Source organism: Lithobates pipiens, unplaced genomic scaffold (assembly GCF_037356315.1).
Source record: "Lithobates pipiens isolate NorthernLeopardFrog02 unplaced genomic scaffold, aLitPip1_a1.2 Scaffold_13, whole genome shotgun sequence".
NCBI lineage: Eukaryota > Metazoa > Chordata > Amphibia > Anura > Ranidae > Lithobates > Lithobates pipiens.
This window is the reverse complement of record NW_027507718.1, coordinates 217223014-217244086: the sequence shown is the minus strand read 5'-3', so window position 1 is coordinate 217244086 and position 21073 is coordinate 217223014. Positions and strand designations below refer to the sequence as shown.

At 46.7% G+C, this 21073-nt stretch overlaps 2 long non-coding RNA genes across 2 annotated transcripts; one reads left to right on the top strand and one right to left on the bottom strand.

The window, feature by feature from the left end:
• Window positions 1-796: 796 nt before the first annotated feature.
• LOC143976075 (uncharacterized) lies at window positions 797-1307 on the bottom strand. The gene is made up of 2 exons (XR_013272493.1): window positions 1090-1307; window positions 797-995 (listed from the first exon to the last, which is right to left on the bottom strand). It is a non-coding gene; the product is annotated as an uncharacterized LOC143976075 (long non-coding RNA).
• Window positions 1308-1950: 643 nt separating this feature from the next.
• Window positions 1951-3067, top strand: LOC143976074 (uncharacterized). Its single transcript, XR_013272492.1, has 3 exons — window positions 1951-2128; window positions 2707-2885; window positions 2981-3067. It is a non-coding gene; the product is annotated as an uncharacterized LOC143976074 (long non-coding RNA).
• The last annotated feature ends 18006 nt before the right edge of the window (window positions 3068-21073 follow it).

The window sequence follows — 21073 nt, the reverse complement described above, 5'->3', positions numbered from 1 at the left end:
GCAGTTTTAAATGGTGTTATTTCCGTTTAATGTAATTTTGTGCAGGGACTGTTCTAAACTTTTTTTTCACTTTAATCGTCATTAAAATCAGTGCTCCCGCCAAAACGGCCATTTTTAAAAACATTTTAGGCATTGACCCATGTCCCCTGGGGCAGGAGCCAGGTCCCCAAACCCTTTTTAGGACAGTATCTTGCATATTAGCCGTTAAAATTAGCACTTTTAATTTCGAACGTTCGAGTCCCATAGACTTCAATGGGGTTCTAAAGTTCGTTCGAATTTGGGGTCCGTTCGAAAGTTCTGGTGCGAACCGAACCGGAGGGTGTTCGGCTCATCCCTACACACCACTTTACCAACTGTCAAATTGAGCGGTGTTAGCCACTGATCTGCCTGTGAACGCAAAGCTGTAAAGGAGTGCCGGGCCAGTGTGGCTCTTGGCTTCCAGGCACAACAGACGCAGCACGGCATGGCAACGTCTCACCTGGCATGTCGAATAGGTTCTGGGGAGCTTGGGCGGCGCAGCGGAAGAGAAGCTAGCAGCGGAAAAGGAGGAGTCAGCCGAGGAGGAGAGGGAGGAGGATGGAGTAGGAGGAGAAGAAGAGTCAGGCCTGCATGCAATCCGTGGTGGCAAAAACCAAATCTACACGGATGCCACGGGTTACATGCTAGAGACAAAGAAAAAGGTCTGGTGTCCCCAGTGACACACTTCCATCCCTGTAATATATAACAAACAACAAAGGATTCGCCCTGGGACTTTAAATGAAGTGGGTACTGTTTCCGCCAGTAAACATAACAGTAGTAAATATAATATATGGTTTATTCAAGTACAATTGTTTACATGGATAAATAACATCAACGGTTGCCAATATAAAATATATAAACAAGGAGTATTGGTACATAAATGTAGAAGTAGTACATGGTACACGGGCATCATACTACCCGACTAGTTTCGTGAGATCCAGCTCGCTCTTCAGGGGTGGATGTGTGTAACAATGTACCTAGGATGAACAAAAATATATATGTTTGGCAATATAGCACAGTATTAGTTATAACAGCGCAGGGTAGGAGGGGTTGTAGGCCCCCCATACTTACCACTGAGCTTGGCCATGGCTCCAGGTGTGCAGCCTCGAGACGGCAGCAGCGTATGCCTCCCCTGGGAGCTGAGGGGGCAGGATCAAATGGGACCCCAACCAGGGCCAAACGGAGAGCAGGCATGGCAAAGGTGTAGTGATGTATCCCTAGGGTCCTCATTGGTCGATAAAATGTATAGGCTGTGAACATAAGTATGTTTGTCAGGCATCTGAAGTAGTAGAGTAAAATCAATAGATATTGGTATAAAGATATGTATGCATGTATGCATGAATGAAAGGCCTGAGCCAAAAGTTGTAGGGCCATGAAGATGGTTAGAAACCTAGGACAACAGAGGGGTACTGCCAGGTGACAAAAAGAGGGGGGAAAGAAGTGAACTACAATTGTGTGGGTAGTGATGTATCCCTAGGAACCTCATTAGTCCATAAAGCGTATAAGCTATAAACAAATATGTTTATCAGGCATCTAAAGTAGTAAAGTAAGATCAATGAGTATAGGCATAAAGATATGTATAGCCAAGTAAAGCCTGAATCAAGGATGGTAGGGACATGGAGATGGTGGAAACCACAGTATTGTTTTATACCCTGGCTCTGTATGCGATTCCTCGGTTGGCGCTAGCGATTTCTGTCTCGCATTGGGAGCTGCGATGTGTATAAAGGGAGGCCTTTTCATGTCTCCTGCTGTCCCCATCTGCTTTCTGGCGGATGGGGACACCTACACATCGGCACCATGTTTAGGCTTCAGAAGCATGGCGTCTGCGATTTTGCAGACGTCGGCATAGCTGGACGCACTATATCATCAGATGGCATGGGGGTACGCTTGCATTTGTGTGCCTTCCTATGACAGTGGGTGCCTCCTGCACTCACATGTCAGCCATCCACACATGGTGTTGGGGGCGGAGTCTGTTGGGGCCTTCCGGGGTTAAATTGGAGGTCAGGCATGGCTTGGATTTCATTTCACTCTTCACTGAGGACACACACAGCTGTGGAGATTGCTTGCTGTGTCTCATTACTTTTATACTTAGGATATTCACCTGACTCAGGTACTTACCATATTCACCTTTTTGATACTTATCTTATTTAGGCACACTTGCATATCTCACACATTGTTTATCTTACGAGCACTTATTCTTATTTATTTATTTATATTTTTTTTGGATACTGATGATTTTTCCACACGAGTCCATCTTTCTCTTTTTTTCTTTTCTTACCTTGTCACCTGCCAGTACCCCCTTGCTACCCTATGGTTTCCACCATCTCCATGTCCCTACCATCCTTGATTCAGGCTTTACTTGGCTATACATATCTTTATGCCTATACTCATTGATCTTACTTTACTACTTTAGATGCCTGATAAACATATTTGTTTATAGCTTATACGCTTTATGGACTAATGAGGTTCCTAGGGATACATCACTACCCACACAATTGTAGTTCACTTCTTTCCCCCCTCTTTTTGTCACCTGGCAGTACCCCTCTGTTGTCCTAGGTTTCTAACCATCTTCATGGCCCTACAACTTTTGGCTCAGGCCTTTCATTCATGCATACATATCTTTATACCAATATCTATTGATTTTACTCTACTACTTCAGATGCCTGACAAACATACTTATGTTCACAGCCTATACGTTTTATCGACCAATGAGGACCCTAGGGATACATCACTACACCTTTGCCATGCCTGCTCTCCGTTTGGCCCTGGTTGGGGTCCCATTTGATCCTGCCCCCTCAGCTCCCAGGGGAGGCATACGCTGCTGCCGTCTCGAGGCTGCACACCTGGAGCCATGGCCAAGCTCAGTGGTAAGTATGGGGGGGCCTTCAACCCCTCCTACCCTGCGCTGTTATAACTAATACTGTGCTATATTGCCAAACATATATATTTTTGTTCATCCTAGGTACATTGTTACACACATCCACCCCTGAAGAGCGAGCTGGATCTCACGAAACTAGTCGGGTAGTATGATGCCCGTGTACCATGTACTATTTCTACATTTATGTACCAATACTCCTTGTTTATATATTTTATATTGGCAACCGTTGATGTTATTTATCCATGTAAACAATTGTACTTGAATAAACCATATATTATATTTACTACTGTTATGTTTACTGGCGGAAACAGTACCCACTTCATTTAAAGTCCCAGGGCGAATCCTTTGTTGTTTGTTATGGGTTACATGCTTGACGGCCGTCAGAAGGTTCACCCAGTGGGCAGTAAAAGTGATATACCTTCCCTGCCCATGTTTGCTAGACCACGTGCCTGTGGTCAGATGTATCTTGGCACCAAGACTGTGTGCCAGAGATACATTCACTTGCCACTGAACATGGCCATATAGCTCTGGGATGCCCTTCTCTGAGAAATACTTCCTTCCTGGGACCTTCCATTGTGGTGTTCCAATGGCCAATGGCAGAAGTTGGCGGGCTATGAGTTCTGACAAGCCAGCCGTCAACCATTGGGCAAGAGGGTTATCCGGCGTCATCATTTTTTTACGCTCAAACATTAGGCCCACAGAAGCCTGCCTTTTTGCAGAAAAACGTGAGCTTGGCGTGATGGAAAGTGGAGTGGAGGACAATTGTGAGGAGAGAGGAGAAGGAGAAGTAGAAGACGAGGCTGGACGGTGAGAGCCTGGAGTGTGGCTTTGTGTGTTCTGTTGCTCCCACTGGGCTCGGTGATGGCTGCTCATGTGCCTTCTTAAGGGGGTCGTCCCTAGGTGAGTGTTGGGCTTACCGCGACTAATGCGTTGACTGCAAAGATTGCAGATGGCAACGCTATTGTCAGCAGCGGACACATTATAAAAAGCCCACACTGCGGAGCCATGTGCCTGTGTCCTGGGAGCGCCAGATGTGACAGTACATGGTCGATGACTCGCTCCTGATACATTTGCAGTCTGCTTTGTCCCTCCTGTGCAATGTAAGTTATTCCTGCTTCTCCTCCCTATCTGCTGGTCCATATCTCCCTCTGAACTCCCCTCCTCTTCCTCTCTTGTGGGCACCCACGTGACATCACTAGACACGTCATCATCGACGTCACCTTCCCCACCGCTATAAGTAGAGATCTCGGAGTAGGCAGCAACACTGGGGACCAACCTCCTCCTTGGGCTGATCTGGGTACTGTCGTCAGACTGGTGAGTAGCGGTTGTTGCTACCTCCTCTTCCTGATCCAATACCAAGAGTGGCTGCGCATCAGAAATGTCTTGATATGGATCGGAAAATAATTCCTGTGACTCAAGCGGAAGGTATGTGGTGATGGTGGTGTTGTTGGTGGTAGTGTCTTTGGGGTTGCACATAGCAGAGAGTGAAGAAGAGGGTGCAGATCGAGAGGATGAGGAGGGTGCAGAAGAGTAAGGCTGAGTGAGCCACTCAACCAAGTCTGGTGCATCCTTTAAAGTAATTGAACGCACCTTCTGCAACTTCCCACTTTGGCTCAAGCCTGTTGCTCCTGCCCTACCCCTACCACCCCTGTGGAAGGGCCTGCCTCTTCCTCTGCCTGTCATTTTTTAAATGACACTGTGACAAAACTCTCAGTCCCTATACCAGTGATGGCGAACCTTGGCACCCCAGATGTTTTGGAACTACATTTCCCATGATGCTCCTGCACTCTGCAGTGTAGTTGAGCATCATGGGAAATGTAGTTCCAAAACATCTGGGTGCCAAGGTTCGCCATCACTGCCCTATACCGAGGAAGGACTGCTGCAGTATAGGGCAGCGGTCAGCAGTAGTGCACCTCAACCCTATGTATTGTGGACCTATACCAGTCCTTATAGAATAGCAGACTGTACCTCACTCAACCCTATGTACTGTAGCACCCTAGACAGAAGAAGTTACCAGTCCTTATAAGGACCTTTGTGGAACAAGTAGGTTGTGTGTGACTGATTAGCAGACTGTATGTCAGTCCCTATACCGATGAAGGACTGCTGCAGTATAGGGCAGCGGTCAGCAGTAGTGCACCTCAACCCTATGTATTGTGGACCTATACCAGTCCTTATAGAATAGCAGACTGTACCTCACTCAACCCTATGTACTATAGCACCCTACACCAGGTTATTACTAGTCCTTATAAGGACCTTTGTGGAACAAGTAGGTTGTGTGTGACTGATTAGTAGACATGTGCATTCGTTTTCGTCCGAATGCATTTTCGTCCGAATTTCAGCTATTTTCGTTTTCATTTTGACAAACGATAACGAAAGCACAAAATCCGAAAAACGAAAGATCCGACATAAATAAATGCTTTATTTTCGTTTTCATTGTTACAACAGTTCGATATAGAATAGGAGATTCGACATGACTCTGACAACAATGTGTCTATAGAACCTGTGGTCGAATGTGCCTAACCTTACCTCTATTAGTCCAAGATTATATAGAGAAAATATTCGACAGAGAAAAGATTTGACGGAGAGAAAAGATTCTGCAAGTTACTGTCCTAAAAAGTGTTTGGGGACCCGGGTCCTGCCCCAGGGGACATGTATCAATGCAAAAAAAAGTTTTAAAAACGGCCGTTTTTTCGGGAGCAGTGATTTTAATAATGATTCATTAAAGTGAAACAATAAAAGTGTAATATTCCTTTAAATTTCGTAGGGGGGCGTTGTCTATAGTATGCCTGTGAAGGGGCGCATGTTTCCCGTGCTTAGAACTGTCCCTGCACAAAGTGTCATTTATGCAGGAAAAAAAGTCCTTTAAAATCACTCGCAGCTATTATGAATTGTCGGCTCCGTAATACAGAGAACACTCATTGAAAGTCATTGAAGAAAAAATTTGACGTGGGGTTCCCCCTAAATATCCATAACCAGACCCTTCAGGTCTGGTATAGATATTAAGGGGAACCCCGCGTCAAATTTTAAAAAAAATTGACGTGGGGTTCCCCCTAAAAATCCATACCAGACCCTTTATCCGAGCACGCAACCTGGCAGGCCGCAGGAAAAGAGTGGGGGTGAGAGAGCGGCCCCCCCTCCCTCCTGAACCGTACCAGGCCACATGCCCTCAACATTGGGAGGATGCTTTGGGGGTCTGTGACCCCTCAAAGCACCTTGTCCCCATGTTGATGAGGACAAGGGCCTCATCCCCACAACCCTGGCCGGTGGTTGTGGAGGTCTGCGGGCGGGGGGCTTATCAGAATCTGGAAGCCCCCTTTAACAAGGGGACCCCCAGATCCTGCCTCCCCCCTGTTTGAAATGGTAAGGGGGTACAAAAGTACCCCTACCATTTCACAAAGAAAGTGTAAAAAAATGGTTAAATAAAACAAACACACTTTTGAAAAATTCCTTTATTAAAAATAAAAAAATAAAAAAAAGATTCCAGCGGCGGTAATCCACTCTTGCTATCCAGCGACGGACGGTCATCTCTCCAGCGATGGCTCATCTCATCCAGCGCAGCATCCTTCTTCTGTCTCCGTGGAGGAGACACTGCAGGCATTCCGGCGGCTGACGTTTCTTATATACGGAGGGCGGGGCCACCCGTCACCTGACCCCGCCCCCCTCTGACGCAAGGGGAAACCCGGGGTTCCCTATGACGTATGGGTGACCCCGCACCCCTCTGATGTAACACAGGCAGGTTTCCGTTACATCAGAGGGGGGCGGGGTCACCCATACGTCACAGGGAACCCTGGGTTTCCCCTTGCATCAGAGGGGGGCGGGGTCAAAGTGACGGGTGACCCCGCCCTCCGTATATAAGAAACGTCAGCTGCCGGAATGCCTGCAGTGTCTCCTCCACGGAGACAGAAGAAGGATGCTGCGCTGGATGAGATGAGCCATCGCTGGAGAGATGACCGTCCGTCGCTGGATAGCAAGAGTGGATTACCGCCGCTGGAATCTTTTTTTTATTTTTTTATTTTTAATAAAGGAATTTTTCAAAAGTGTGTTTGTTTTATTTAACCATTTTTTTACACTTTCTTTGTGAAATGGTAGGGGTACTTTTGTACCCCCTTACCATTTCAAACAGGGGGGGGGCGGGATCTGGGGGTCCCCTTGTTAAAGGGGGCTTCCAGATTCTGATAAGCCCCCGCCCGCAGACCTCCACAACCACTGGCCAGGGTTGTGGGGATGAGGCCCTTGTCCTCATCAACATGGGGACAAGGTGCTTTGAGGGGTCACAGACCCCCAAAGCATCCTCCCAATGTTGAGGGCATGTGGCCTGGTACGGTTCAGGAGGGAGGGGGGGGCGCTCTCTCGTCCCCCCCTCTTTTCCTGCGGCCTGCCAGGTTGCGTGCTCGGATAAAGGGTCTGGTATGGATTTTTAGGGGGAACCCCACGTCAAATTTTTTCTTAAATTTGAGGCAGGGTTCCCCTTAATATCCATACCAAACCTGAAGGGCCTGGTAATTGAATTTGGGGGACCCCCACGCTTTTTTTTTTATTTATTTTTTTTTTTTTTTAATCAATGACTTTCAATGAATGTTCTCTGTATTACGGAGCCGACAATTCATAATAGCTGCGAGTGATTTTAAAGGACTTTTTTTCCTGCATAAATGACACTTTGTGCAGGGACAGTTCTAAGCACGGGAAACATGCGCCCCTTCACAGGCATACTATAGACAACCCCCCCCCTACAAAATTTAAAGGAATATTACACTTTTATTGTTTCACTTTAATCATTATTAAAATCACTGCTCCCGAAAAAACGGCCGTTTTTAAAACTTTTTTTTGCATTGATACATGTCCCCTGGGGCAGGACCCGGGTCCCCAAACACTTTTTAGGACAGTAACTTACAAATTAGCCTTTAAAATTAGCACTTTCGATTTTGAACGTTGGAGTCCCATAGACTTTAATAGGGTTCTAAAGTATGCTATATACTAGCTCCGTCGAATCTTCTTTATACATTCGACAGACACCATAAGCCTTCAAAGACAGATTTGACCGTAATTCATGTGGATTTTCGGACGAATGCAATTTTTGAACGAAAAACGAAATAAATAAAAACGAATTTCGGGAGTAACTAAATAAATTAAGTTTTCGGACGAAAACGAAATTCCGAAACGAAATATTTTACTCTGCACATGTCTACTGATTAGCAGACTGTACGTCAGTCCCTATACCGATGAAGGACTGCTGCAGTATAGGGCAGCGGTCAGCAGTAGTGCACCTCAACCCTATGTATTGTGGACCTATAGCAGTCCTTATAGAATAGCAGACTGTACCTCACTCAGCCCTATGTACTATAGCACCCTACACCAGGTTATTACCAGTCCTTATAAGGACCTTTGTGGAACAAGTAGGTTGTGTGTGACTGATTAGCAGACTGCAGCAGAAGGGCAGCAGTCAAGTATAATATTCTTTCTATATTTGGAAGAAAGAATATTATACGTGTACAAGCCTATTACCATACCACTGATACCAGTCCTGAAAAGAACCTTTGTGGACCTAATATAGTAACAGCTACTGATTAAACTGACCCTCACTGCCTCACACACAGCTTCCTGCCTGTCCCTATATAAACTGACAAAACAGAGGCTACTGGAACAATAACTGGAATAGCACTTTTGTGGACCTGATAGTAACAGCTAATGACTAAACTGACTGTCCCTGCAGCACACACCGTCCTGTCCCTTTCTCTAAACTGCCAAAAGACACTCAGGCTGCTGCAATAATCAGTAGCACAGCAAATCTATATCCTGAACTACACCTAACACCTATACCAGTCCTGAAAAGAACTTTTGTGTACCAAATAGCTAGCGATTTGGGTCACTGCAATCTCTCCCTGCTCCACACAGCAACCTCTCCCTATAGTGACAGAAGAAAGAATGTAAAATGGTCGCCGGATCGGGTCTATTTATAAGTTAGGGGGAATGTCCAAGTGTCCATGTGCTGTAATGTCTCAATTGGCTGTCCTGTACCCCATGATGGATGTGTCATCATAGGTCAAAGTTCTTTTATACATTAAACACGGAAGGCCGCCGGGAGAACGGCGCCAATAGTCCGCCGATCGGGCGGACCGCGAACAGCCGAAATTCACTGCGAAACGACCGCCGGGCGAACCGTTCGGCCATCCCTATTAGTGAGTAGGGCACAAAGTGCATACGTTTGGAGTGCATAAAGCAGGGGTCAGAAGTAATTAGGGGAAAGTGTGCTTCCCAAGTACAGGTATCTTACCCCTGCTACACCCCTATACACACACCAACAATAATGTTTTCTTAGCACTGAAATTACATGGGATTCCCCAGTACTAGCTTGTCTCTGCTTTCATTTTTCAATAAAGTACAGACATCTGAGCCCAGTTGGTGCACACAGAAGCACTACAGAGCAAGGCATGAATGCGAGGTGGTTAATAGGAGCATAATTAACAGGAATATGGCAATACGAATAGCAGAGAGGATTGCAAAAGCTGATGAGGGTACTTGCAGCTGTTCAGTACTTGCTGTTTCCTTTTGGCATGCTGTCAGACTATGTACCTCCTCTGGCTATCCTCTTCCAGCAAGGGGGACAGAACACTTTGTGGTGATCCCACAGATCCTCTGTGCTCATCTACTTTCATGCATGACAGCAAGAGCAACCCCTGGCACCAGCACCAATGCTTCCTGTTTGAATGGCATGTTTCCAGGGTAAAAAAATAAAAGGAAAATAGGTACTGGGGATGTGCAGTCCTGCATAGTGCACAGCACCACAGCCAATTACAGTGCTAGTTCCAGAAGCAGCAGGTCAGATCAGCACAAGGTAAGCTCTCTTATAGGCTGCTGCAAGTGTGAAGGTGGTTCTTCTGGACATGAGAAAATGATGTTCTGTATTACACAAGAACATGTATGGCCAGGGCACCTGCTGGGGACATGTTTGCCAGGGACAGACCCCTCAAAACCATGATATAGAAATCTAAAATCCACACCACTCTACAACATGACATGTAAAAGAGTGTGTACATAATATTTCCAGTGTAATGGCTTGGCTGCAACTGTTGCATCACTTTGAATTGATTAGAGCTTGCACTAACACAGCTGACCACATGTTCTTTATAAAAGGAACCAACCACTTGTTACTTTTAAGGACATTTCTTTTTATATCCTTTCCCAGGCACAAGGCCTTACTAGAATATACATGAGTGGGAAATCTCCGCAAACGAAAGAGTGAAAAACAGAGCCAAATTATGCACAAAGCAATTTAAGCTGCAGCCTAGAGCTTGGTGGATGTGCAGTGGGACCAATTACAACCTTTATTCTTCTGAAGTAAACCAAAGTGATTATGCAATTGGTCATAGCTTTGCATCTGACTGTCAGTTTACAAAGGGAGATAAACGTGTTGGTCGTTGATGTCTGACTGGGGCATGCCAGTACAAACAATGCAAATGAGAGGACTTCTATTCTATGTGCCTATTGCATTCCTTTTTACTGCGTAGAGCAACCCCTGTGAGGGCCACTGGAAGATGACTGACCCCATAGGCTTCCCTGACCATGCAAGCCTCCTGACACCTCTGACACTGTGTTTGAACATGTTTCAAAGAGATAATGCAATTATAAAGACACCAAACTGCAACAGGTAAAAAAACAAGAATGGCTAGACAAGCAGTAGTTTTCAGTGTTAAACTCTTACTCTTGAGAATATGCAATGCAAAGAGAATTACAATACGACAAACAAATAGTAACCAGCAGACACTGATAGAACCTTTGACCCCAGGTATAAAAGGGAAGAATAAGCCCTTGTACACACGGTCGGAGATTCCGACAACCAAATCCGTCGGATTTTGTCCGAAACAGTTGTATACACACGGTTGGACAAAGTTGTCGGAAAATCCGACGTGATGGCGTTATTTCATTACGACGGGACTATGTTCCCACTAGTAGCCAATAGCTTTGGTGTAGGAATTTGATCTGAGCATGCGTGGCACTTTGTCCGATCAGAATTCTCTACACATGATCGGAGTATGTCCGATCGGAGCATTTTGTCGGAAAATATTTCCGGCAAGTTGGAAAAGTTGGTCCGATGGATATTCTGACGGAAACAGTCTGATGCAGACCACACACAGTCGGAATATCCGACAAAACGCTTCGATCTGACACATTCCGACGGAATCTCCGACCATGTGTACAAGGCCAAAGTCAGGCTGCTCCCTTTAAATCCTGATGCCACGGGCCCAACAAACTGTTGGCACAATTACAGAACAACAATATTATAGGAAATGCAATGCTTGATCTCTGAGAAGGGTTCCCCTTAATGCTTGGAGAGATTGTGCACGGAGTCCAATAAGTGGGAGGAAGAAGAACAGTGAAGAAGTCCTGATGAGATAGATGTCCAGAAATTGCTGTAAAATGAGGTCCAGTTACTGAGAATGGCAAGTGCCATTAAGGCTTTAACGTAAAAAAAGGAATGAAGGTTTCTGCATGCAGTGTCTTTGTAGGGTGCACAGAGAGTGGGCTTCTACCCGCTCACCAATCCTGATGACACCAAGGCTCAAGGGAATGGGAGGTCCTGGATAGGACTCCTGGAGGGTGTCTGGCCTCACACCTCACAAATCTGGGATTCTGCAGGATCTGAATCAGTGACAATGAGAGTGACTCCTCCCGACTGGTGGTCTCGTTGGCACCATTTTACATGCCTATGCTTGCTAAGAGTTTTTAAGTAGATTACCTTTATTTATTCAATAAAAATGGTTATGTTGGTAATGCACTAAATCAGTGTGCCCTTTCTTTTGTTGTTTTCAGTGCTTGTAAGGATGCCCACAAGTTCTGTGAGGGCAGTAAGACCTTTGGCATCACACGCATCAGTCGGGCAAGCAGAAAAGAGAGAGAGAGAGAGATACACACACACATATACCCAAGCACCACATCTGAGCAGAGGAGAGATATATACTGCTCACATTTTATGTCTGAGGTTTTGTTTACAATCACTTTAGCCTTCTTTAGAATAGAAAGTAAGGGGTAATCTACCCAATGGGTTTAAAGAAAGCAAAAAAGTATATTATCCCTTACGCTTTCCCTATTTACTGTAGTTAAAACCAATAAATATTAGTTAAATTGGTCGATTCGTTTTAACACATCATAGAAAGACTTTGTATATCTGTTTGTTCCTTTTTCTCACTAAGTGTGGAAAATGCTGATATGTTACGGTACATAAAGCCACAGCGTAGGGGAGAGAGTTGTGTGGACCACACAGCTTGCATCTGAATGTGAAACAAAACAGAGGTTGTGCAAGGTTTACAGACACTATTAAAAGGCTTTATGTTCTAAAAATATAATTTGTTATCCCAAACTATAAAACTTGGTATTATAGGCAGGTGGATTATGTCTCTCAAATGTTTTATTTTTATATCATTCAATCATGTATGTGTGCTATTTCTTTGCTATTCCCTTTCTTACATTGTTATCAATGGAGAAATATTTTCTAAATATTTAACATTTCTTACATTCTTTTTGAATTGATTATTATGGTGAGTGAGAATATGTTAGATATGCTTATAATTTATTATGAACCCCCGTAGAGTGTGACTGAACATAAATCTAAGCATCATTACATTATTTTTCTTTAGCAATAAGCAGCTTGTTTTTAGTTTAGTGTGTTTAGTTCACACAACATTGGGCTAGTACCGTACATAGGAGCAAATATCAAATTCAAAAATGGGTTAATAATAACACCTATTGTAACTCTTCCTACCACTGTCACCCTAAATGCCAAGAGAAATGAGTCCCATTACTCATCTCTTAGGCCCCTTTCACACTGGGGTGGGAGTGGCGTCAGCGATAAAACCCCCCTGGATTTACCCCCCTGCTAGCGGCCGAGAAAGTGTTAAAACAACCGAAAAGCGCTGCTGCAGCACGCTGCCCCATTGATTTCAATGGGCAGGAATGGTGAAGGAGCAGTTTATACACTGCTCCTTCCCCGCTCCAAAGATGCTGCTAGCAGGACTTTTTTTTTTTACAGTCCTGCTAGGGCACTCGGGCTTTCACACTGGTGACACAGCAGCGGCTGTTTCAGGTCGGTTTGCAGGTGCTATTTTCTGCAAAATGACTGAGTGTGAAAGGGGTCTTACATTCCAGGCTTTGGCTAAATCTGCATTTAGCACATCAACTGTGTTACCCACAGATCTGACCTTTTTTCACTTTTAGGCAATCAGCACAGCCTGTCTTTTTTGTCGCTACATAATATTTTTGTATTTTTGTGTATATGTATATATATATATATATATATATATATATATATATATATATATATGGCCGATTTTCTCCACTTTTTTGTCGCTACACTATAATTTTGTATCTATTAATATTTGTATATAGATATATAGATATATATATAGAGGCAGATACAGCCTATTTTCTATTTTCTCCACTGCCGCAGCAGCATTGCATTTGGATGTGAAGTTAAGAGGAGCTTGATACCTCTATCATTTCCTGGATCACTGGGGAAGTTATCCGATTGGATACTGCCATCCCATGTGAATCTGACAACCATCTTGGGTCAGGCAGAGCCTATTTAAGGCCCTGGCTCCCAGGCTTGGCACGCATTTCAAATGTGTGTAGTGTAGGGACTGGTCACCTGTCTGACAGGGATTAGCAGCAGGGAGAGGTTCCAGGCATGTAGGGAAAGGATAGAGACACGCCATGTTTCCTAGAAACGTCCCCATTTGGGTACGAACCAGCTAGGCCACATTCCGCCCCTCAAGACAGATGCTGTCAGCCCATCTGAGAGCTGACAGGTAAAAAGCCTATATTTTTCTGGACAATAGTGTAGCAATTAGCTAAAAAATATCCAGTAAGGCCAACTGCTAGATTTGAAATTATTGGTCAGGAGGATTACCAGACAATTAGCAGGTCATAGCTATAGGGATCTAAATTTGGGGGAAGGAGACCACACAAATCACAAAGCACAGTTCTAGCACACACATGGTGCTGCATCTCTGTGTCACTTATCATTTTTACAGACCTGTATGCCTCCTTGAACTCTCTTGGCAATGAATTGCTAAGCAACTAGGGAAGCTTACTTACATGCCTAGATTAAAGGGGTTGTAAAGGTAAATGTTTTTTCACCTTAATGCATTCTATGCATTAAGGTGAAATAACATCTCACACTGCCGGCGCCCCCAGTCCCTCCGTTTTTACTTACCTGACCCCTCGAAAGTCCCGCGCTCGCCCCCCTGCCGTCCTCTTCGCTGCTCAGCCTGGTGGCTGATTGGCTGCAGTGGATGGATTGAAAGCAGCGCAGCCATTAGCTCACGCTGCTCTCAATCACATCCAATGACGCGGCGCGCCGGGGGACGGAGCCGTGTGATACAGCGAGCGGCTATAAAAAAAAAAATAATAGAAATTAGTACCGTATTTATCGGCGTATAACACACACTTTTTTCACCTTAAAATCAGGGGAAAATCGTGGGTGCGTGTTATACGCCGATCCGTCACGATTTCCTTGCGATTTTTGGGCTCTGGGCGGCTTTCAGCCACCTTCGGCCCTTCTCGCGACTTTCGGCCGCCTTCGGCCTTTCTCAGCGGGTTTTCGAGAGCGGACGAAAGCCTCCGAGTACAGCCGAGGCGGCCAAAAAACGCCGAGAAGCAGTGAGAGCGGCCGAAAGTCTCTGAGTACGGCCGAGGCGACCGAAAGCCGTCGAGTACGGCCGAGGTGGCCGAAAACCTCCGAGTATGGCCGAGGCGGCCGAAAGTCGCCGAGAACTTCCGGGCGCCGCCGAGATGCGAAGGACATCTCGGCGGCGCCATTTTTAAAAACAAAAGCTGAGGGGACAACGGACAAGGCTGCAATGATGGACAAACTGCATGACAGACAGGCTGCATGACGGACAGGCTGCAAAGACAAGGCTGCATGACGGACAGGATGCAATGACAAGGCTGCAATGATGGACAGGCTGCATGACAAGGCTGCAAATGACGCTGACAAGGCTTCAGATGGACACTGATAAGGCTGCATTGATGGGCATTTAAATGTAAGTTTTTTTTCCTTAAATTTCCCTCCTAAAAGTTTTTTTCCTTCTAAATGTCCTAAATCTAATGTCCTCCTAAACTTGGGGTGCGCGTTATACACCAATAAATATGGTAAGTAGTGAAGTGGTTAAAATCCCCAGTCCAGCGTGGTTGTTAGGGTTCTTGTGGCTGGTATTGACTGCCATGCTGCTGTGGTGTGTGGGTTGGCTGTGGAGGTGGTGGAGTTGGGGCCACAAAATCAGAAATGTGTGTGCTTTCTGAAATTTGACCCCTCACCCCCTTGTTGAGGAGTTGCAGGATGGGTTCCTCACACCTGCTCATTTGCTCACCAGCCATCTGCCTTAATTCATTGTCCGTCACACACACAAATGCTTCAGCCTCATGTGGGTCTGTCCAAATGGCAGTAGTGGTACTGAGGAAAGCAGCTGTGGCCTAAGAAAGGGATCTGGGACTCTGTTTGCCTGCTGGCCGCTGGCCCCTTCAGACTGACACTTTCCTGTATATGAAAATGGGACATAATTAGAATTGTATTATTATTTATTTCAGTTACTTATATAGCGCCATCAATTTACGCAGCGCTTTACATATACATTGTACATTCACATCAGTCCCTACCCTCAAGGAGCTTACAATCTAAGGTCCCTAAAGCCCCATACACACTATCAGATTATCTGCTGACTTTTTCCTTCAGATTTACCAAAACCATATAATATGAGGACAAACCTTAGGAGTTTCAACGTGTATGCAATCAGACAGGCCCTACTACTACATGGTTTTGGTAAATCTGAAGGAAAAACTCAGCAGATAATCTGATAGTGTGTATGGGGCTTTACTTACATTCATACATACTAGGGACAATTTAGACAGGATCCAATTAACCTACCTGCATGTCTTTGGAGTGTGGGAGGAAACCGGAGTACCTGGAGGAAACCCACGCAGGCACAGGGAGAACATGCAAACTCCAGGCAGGTAGTGTCATGATTGGGATTCGAACCAGCGACCCTTCTTACTGCTAGGCGAAAGTGCTATCCACTACAGAATCTTTTTTAGGGTTTGGTCATAAATCACACACAATTTTGATCTCCTCACTGTTGCAAATTGAATGTTGAGAAATAGAAAAGACTATCATTCTAACCTCAGCCTTTTTCATTCTTGTTCAAATAATTTTTGGTTACTGCTGTCTATTGATATGAAAACCATGTCTAGCTATCATCATTGTATTTTTGGATACAAATATGTTCAACAATTCTATACCTGGGTCAAGCTTGGCTCCTCCACATCTTCATCCTGTGCATCAGAACCTGTGTGGACCTCAGGAGCTGTGGCCTCAGCAGACGTTGAAGGGAGCATAGACAGCTATGGCCTGGGTTCTGTATGGTCTGTCAAAAACTGTAGGCTGCTGTAATACCACAGCCTGGGGAAATATAGGCAATTTGCTGATGCTCTCAGGCCGCGTACACACGGGCGGACTGTTCGCCCAACCTTGTCCGCTGAACAGTGTTTGGGCGGACAGTCCGCCCGTGTGTGGGCTTTCAGCGGACAGTTTCAGCGGACAGTTGGACGGACAAAGTCTTTCGGAAATTCCGAAAAACTGTCCGCTGAAACTGTGTTTGAGCGAACAGTCCGCCCGTGTGTAGGCTACTTTCGAAATGAGCAAACTGTTCCCGCTCGGAAAGTCCGCCCATTTCGAGCGCGTGTACAGGTAGGCGGGGCCCGCGAAGGAGACGTCGCGGGCTCCGCCGCCTGGAATGGGCTTAAAGGGGAACCCCAACGCCGAAAAAAATCGGCGTGGGGGTTCCCCCAAAGTCCACACCAGACCCTTGTCCGAGCACGCTACCCGGCCGGCCAGGAAAGGGGGGCGAGCGAGCGCGCCCCCCCCTCCTGAGCCGTACCAGGCCGCGTGCCCTCAACATGGGGGGTGCCTTGGGGAAGGGGGGGCCGCGCGCCCCCCCCCACCCCAAAGCACCTTGTCCCCATGTTGATGAGGACAAGGGCCTCTTCCCGACAACCCTGGCCGTTGGTTGTCGGGGTCTGCGGGCGGGGGGCTTATCGGAATCCGGGAGCCCCCTTTAAGAAGGGGGCCCCCGGATACCGGCCCCCCACCCTATGTGAATGAGTATGGGGTACAATGTACCCCTACCCATTCACCTGTGAAATAAAGTACAAAAAAAAACACAACACAGGGAAAAAATATTTTATTGCACAGCTCCGGGGGTCTTCCGTCTTCGGGGGTCTTCTCGCCGGACTCCTCCGCTATCTGTGTGTAGCTCTTTTGCTAGCGGAGGAGTCCGGCTTTCTTCCTCCCCGCCGCCGGCCTCTTCTCCCGACTTCGGGGGTCTTGTCCCCCTCTTCGGTTCTTCTGCCGGGCCACCGCGCCTTCTTGTAGCTCTTTTGCAGGCGGTGGCCCGGTCTTCTGTCGCCGCTGCCTTCCGTTCTTCTGTCGCCGCCTTCGGTTCTTCTGCCGGGCCACCGCGCCTTCTTGTAGCTCTTTTACAGGCGGTGGCCCGGTCTTCTGTCGCCGCTGTCGTCGCCGCCGCCGCCGCCTTCCGTTCTTGTTCTTCTTCTTGTTCTTCTTCTTCTTCTCCTGGAGATGTTGACTCGACGAGCTCTCCGGCCGGAATGCCAGGGACACGCTCCGCTGCCACTTATATAGTGACAATGGGGCGGTGTCACATGGTATATGTCACATGGGTTGGTCACATGGTGACCCCGCCCCCTTACGATGTCATAGTCCCCATGTGACATCAACCCATGTGACCAACCCATGTGACATATACCATGTGACACCGCCCCATTGTCACTATATAAGTGGCAGCGGAGCGTGTCCCTGGCATTCCGGCCGGAGAGCTCGTCGAGTCAACATCTCCTGGAGAAGAAGAAGAAGAACAAGAAGAAGAACAAGAACGGAAGGCGGCGGCGGCGGCGGCGGCGACGACGACAGCGGCGACAGAAGACCGGGCCACCGCCTGTAAAAGAGCTACAAGAAGGCGCGGTGGCCCGGCAGAAGAACCGAAAGCGGCGACAGAAGAACGGAAGGCAGCGGCGACAGAAGACCGGGCCACCGCCTGCAAAAGAGCTACAAGAAGGCGCGGTGGCCCGGCAGAAGAACCGAAGAGGGGGACAAGACCCCCGAAGTCGGGAGAAGAGGCCGGCGGCGGGGAGGAAGAAAGCCGGACTCCTCCGCTAGCAAAAGAGCTACACACAGATAGCGGAGGAGTCCGGCGAGAAGACCCCCGAAAACGGAAGACCCCCGGAGCTGTGCAATAAAATATTTTTTCCCTGTGTTGTGTTTTTTTTTTGTACTTTATTTCACAGGTGAATGGGTAGGGGTACATTGTACCCCATACTCATTCACATAGGGTGGGGGGCCGGTATCCGGGGGCCCCCTTCTTAAAGGGGGCTCCCGGATTCCGATAAGCCCCCCGCCCGCAGACCCCGACAACCAACGGCCAGGGTTGTCGGGAAGAGGCCCTTGTCCTCATCAACATGGGGACAAGGTGCTTTGGGGTGGGGGGGGCGCGCGGCCCCCCCTTCCCCAAGGCACCCCCATGTTGAGGGCACGCGGCCTGGTACGGCTCAGGAGGGGGGGCGCGCTCGCTCGCCCCCCTTTCCTGGCCGGCCGGGTAGCGTGCTCGGACAAGGGTCTGGTGTGGACTTTGGGGGAACCCCCACGCCGATTTTTTTCGGCGTTGGGGTTCCCCTTTAAGCCCACTCCAGGCGGCGGAGCCCGCGACGTCTGCTTCGCGGGCCCCGCCTACCTGTACACGCGCTCGAAATGGGCGGATTTGCCTCCTCCTTACGTGGGCGAGTCCGTTCATTTCAAAAGTTGAGCGAACTGTTTGGCAAACAGTTCGCTGAAACAGTCCGCTCGTGTGTGGGCAAGTCCGCTCATGCAAATTTTGAGCGGACTGTTTGCCGAAACTGTTTGACGAACAAGGTTGGGCAAACAGTCCGCGCGTGTGTACGCGGCCTCAGAGTCCAGGACCTTGTAGTCCAAAAGTTGTCTATCTTTTGCTTTACATAGCTGGTGTCTGCCCTGGGCTACACAGGTTTGCACATAATAAGTAAAAAGTGGTGTTGCGCTCCACAAGAACATTAAATTAATTCAATAAGTACATAGATAGTGATAAAATAACAAATAAATAATGCCGTACAGGATCTAAATTACACTCTATGTGACTATTTAAAATTAATTACGTGCAACCTATAAAAGTGTATCAATGCCACTTGAACATTATAAAAATAAGTGTAATGTGACCAGTATAAATATTCCAAATCAAAGTAATAAAAAATATTCCTAGTAAAGTGCAAGTGAAATAAGTAGTAAAATCACAAATATAATTCAACCAGTGATACTAAAAATACCAAAAAATATATAAAATCCAGGATGTGTCTCAATCCATAAAGTGCATCCAGTGAAACAAATATATATTAATAGAATAGAAAAATATTAACCCAGACTTTCCCCCGGGACTATCAAAGTCCTATCTTATCACAGAATGGCCTTACCCACGGATGCAGGCCAAACACTTCTTTCGCAGAGGCAGGTTCCTAAGCATACGTGATCTTGCAACATTGTCTAATACCAAATCTTTTCCCTCTTGGTCCTATATGCAACTTAAACACTTCCTGGATGTGCCGACAAAAATCCCAAAATTCACGAACCCCCCCTCGGTATTCGAAGCCTTATGCTCAAGCTCATCGCCCCAGAGCCATGTGATCTCTGCCTTGTATGCCTCCATGTTCGTAGATCCGTACTCCTCCCTACGCTCAGACCATGTATTCTGGGAATCAGCCTTAGACAGGGAGATAGGAGATGCCGACTGGGATCGTATCCACTTATACATACACAAAGGCTCTCTGAATGTCCACACGCAGGAAAATGGCTACAAATTAAAAACAAGATGGTACAAGACCCCACAAGTGTTGCATAAGATTTTCCCGACAGTGCCAGACCACTGCTGACGCTGTGGAACAGAAGAGGGTTCCCTCCTCCATATCTGGTGGTCCTGCCCCCGGATCCAGCCATATTGGCAGAGAATACATGAAGTGACTACAGCAATTTCCTCGCTCCCGTTGGAATTCACGCCAGGACAATACCTGTTACACTTTTCCAAAATCCCGCAGAAGAAGTATCTCAAGTCAGTAGCTATACACCTAATCAATGCCGCTAGGCTGTGTATACCGGTACATTGGAGGTCCCCACAACCACCGTCGCTGAAGGAATGGACCTTTAGAGTTGACCGCATAGCGGCAATGGAGGAACTTATCCTCGCTGCACATGACAAAATTACTAGCTTCTCAGGTGTCTGGGAGTCTTGGAAAACTTTCAAGAGCTCTCAATCCTATCAGGATTTATTATAACAGACTATATAACTGATTACTATTGAACAACTTCCCTATAGTGGGATCTTTCTGGGGAGCCGACAGACCTAGAGACTGCAACATGTGGACGGTAGACGGAGTGGGAAGTGAGCGGGACCCCACCCCTCTTCCCCATCCTGTTTCCCCCACCCTATACCCCCCCCCATTACCCTTCTCTATCTTCTCTTTTCTTCTACTTGCCACAATCTGAACCCTACAACTGACGGACAGGGTGCTTGGTCAAGGTACTACTACCTGAGGCCATGCCCCATGTCCATGAATACAGAAGTGGACAAGTGGGTGACTCCAACCCAACACACCAATGCCCCAACAGATGGCCCCGGAATTGTTGCCAAAATGATAATAAACTAACTCGTTTGACAGTTATGATACCGTGATGGTGTAATCTTTTGCCTGTAACAATTTGTCTTGCAACCTGTCACTCATTTGGTCATATTGTTGTTTTGTTACATTTTGCTGTACTTTTTTCTGAAAACTAATAAAATCTTTATGGAAAAAAAAAAAAAAAAGAATAGAAAAATATTAAAAATAAAAAAACACAGTCCAAAAAAAACGGAATTCCTAAAGTGTCTCTATTTATAGAAAAAAAGGCAATCCATATCAAGCCATGCAATAAGTGGGTCCACGCTGTGCTATGTAGTGGACTATTTCCGTGGATGAAAGCAGGGGATAATTCCACCGGTGATTTCCCAAATCCTCAAAACAGGTGCTCACACACTGAGTGCAGTGGGTACCTTACCTCACTGCTGTCAGGTAAAC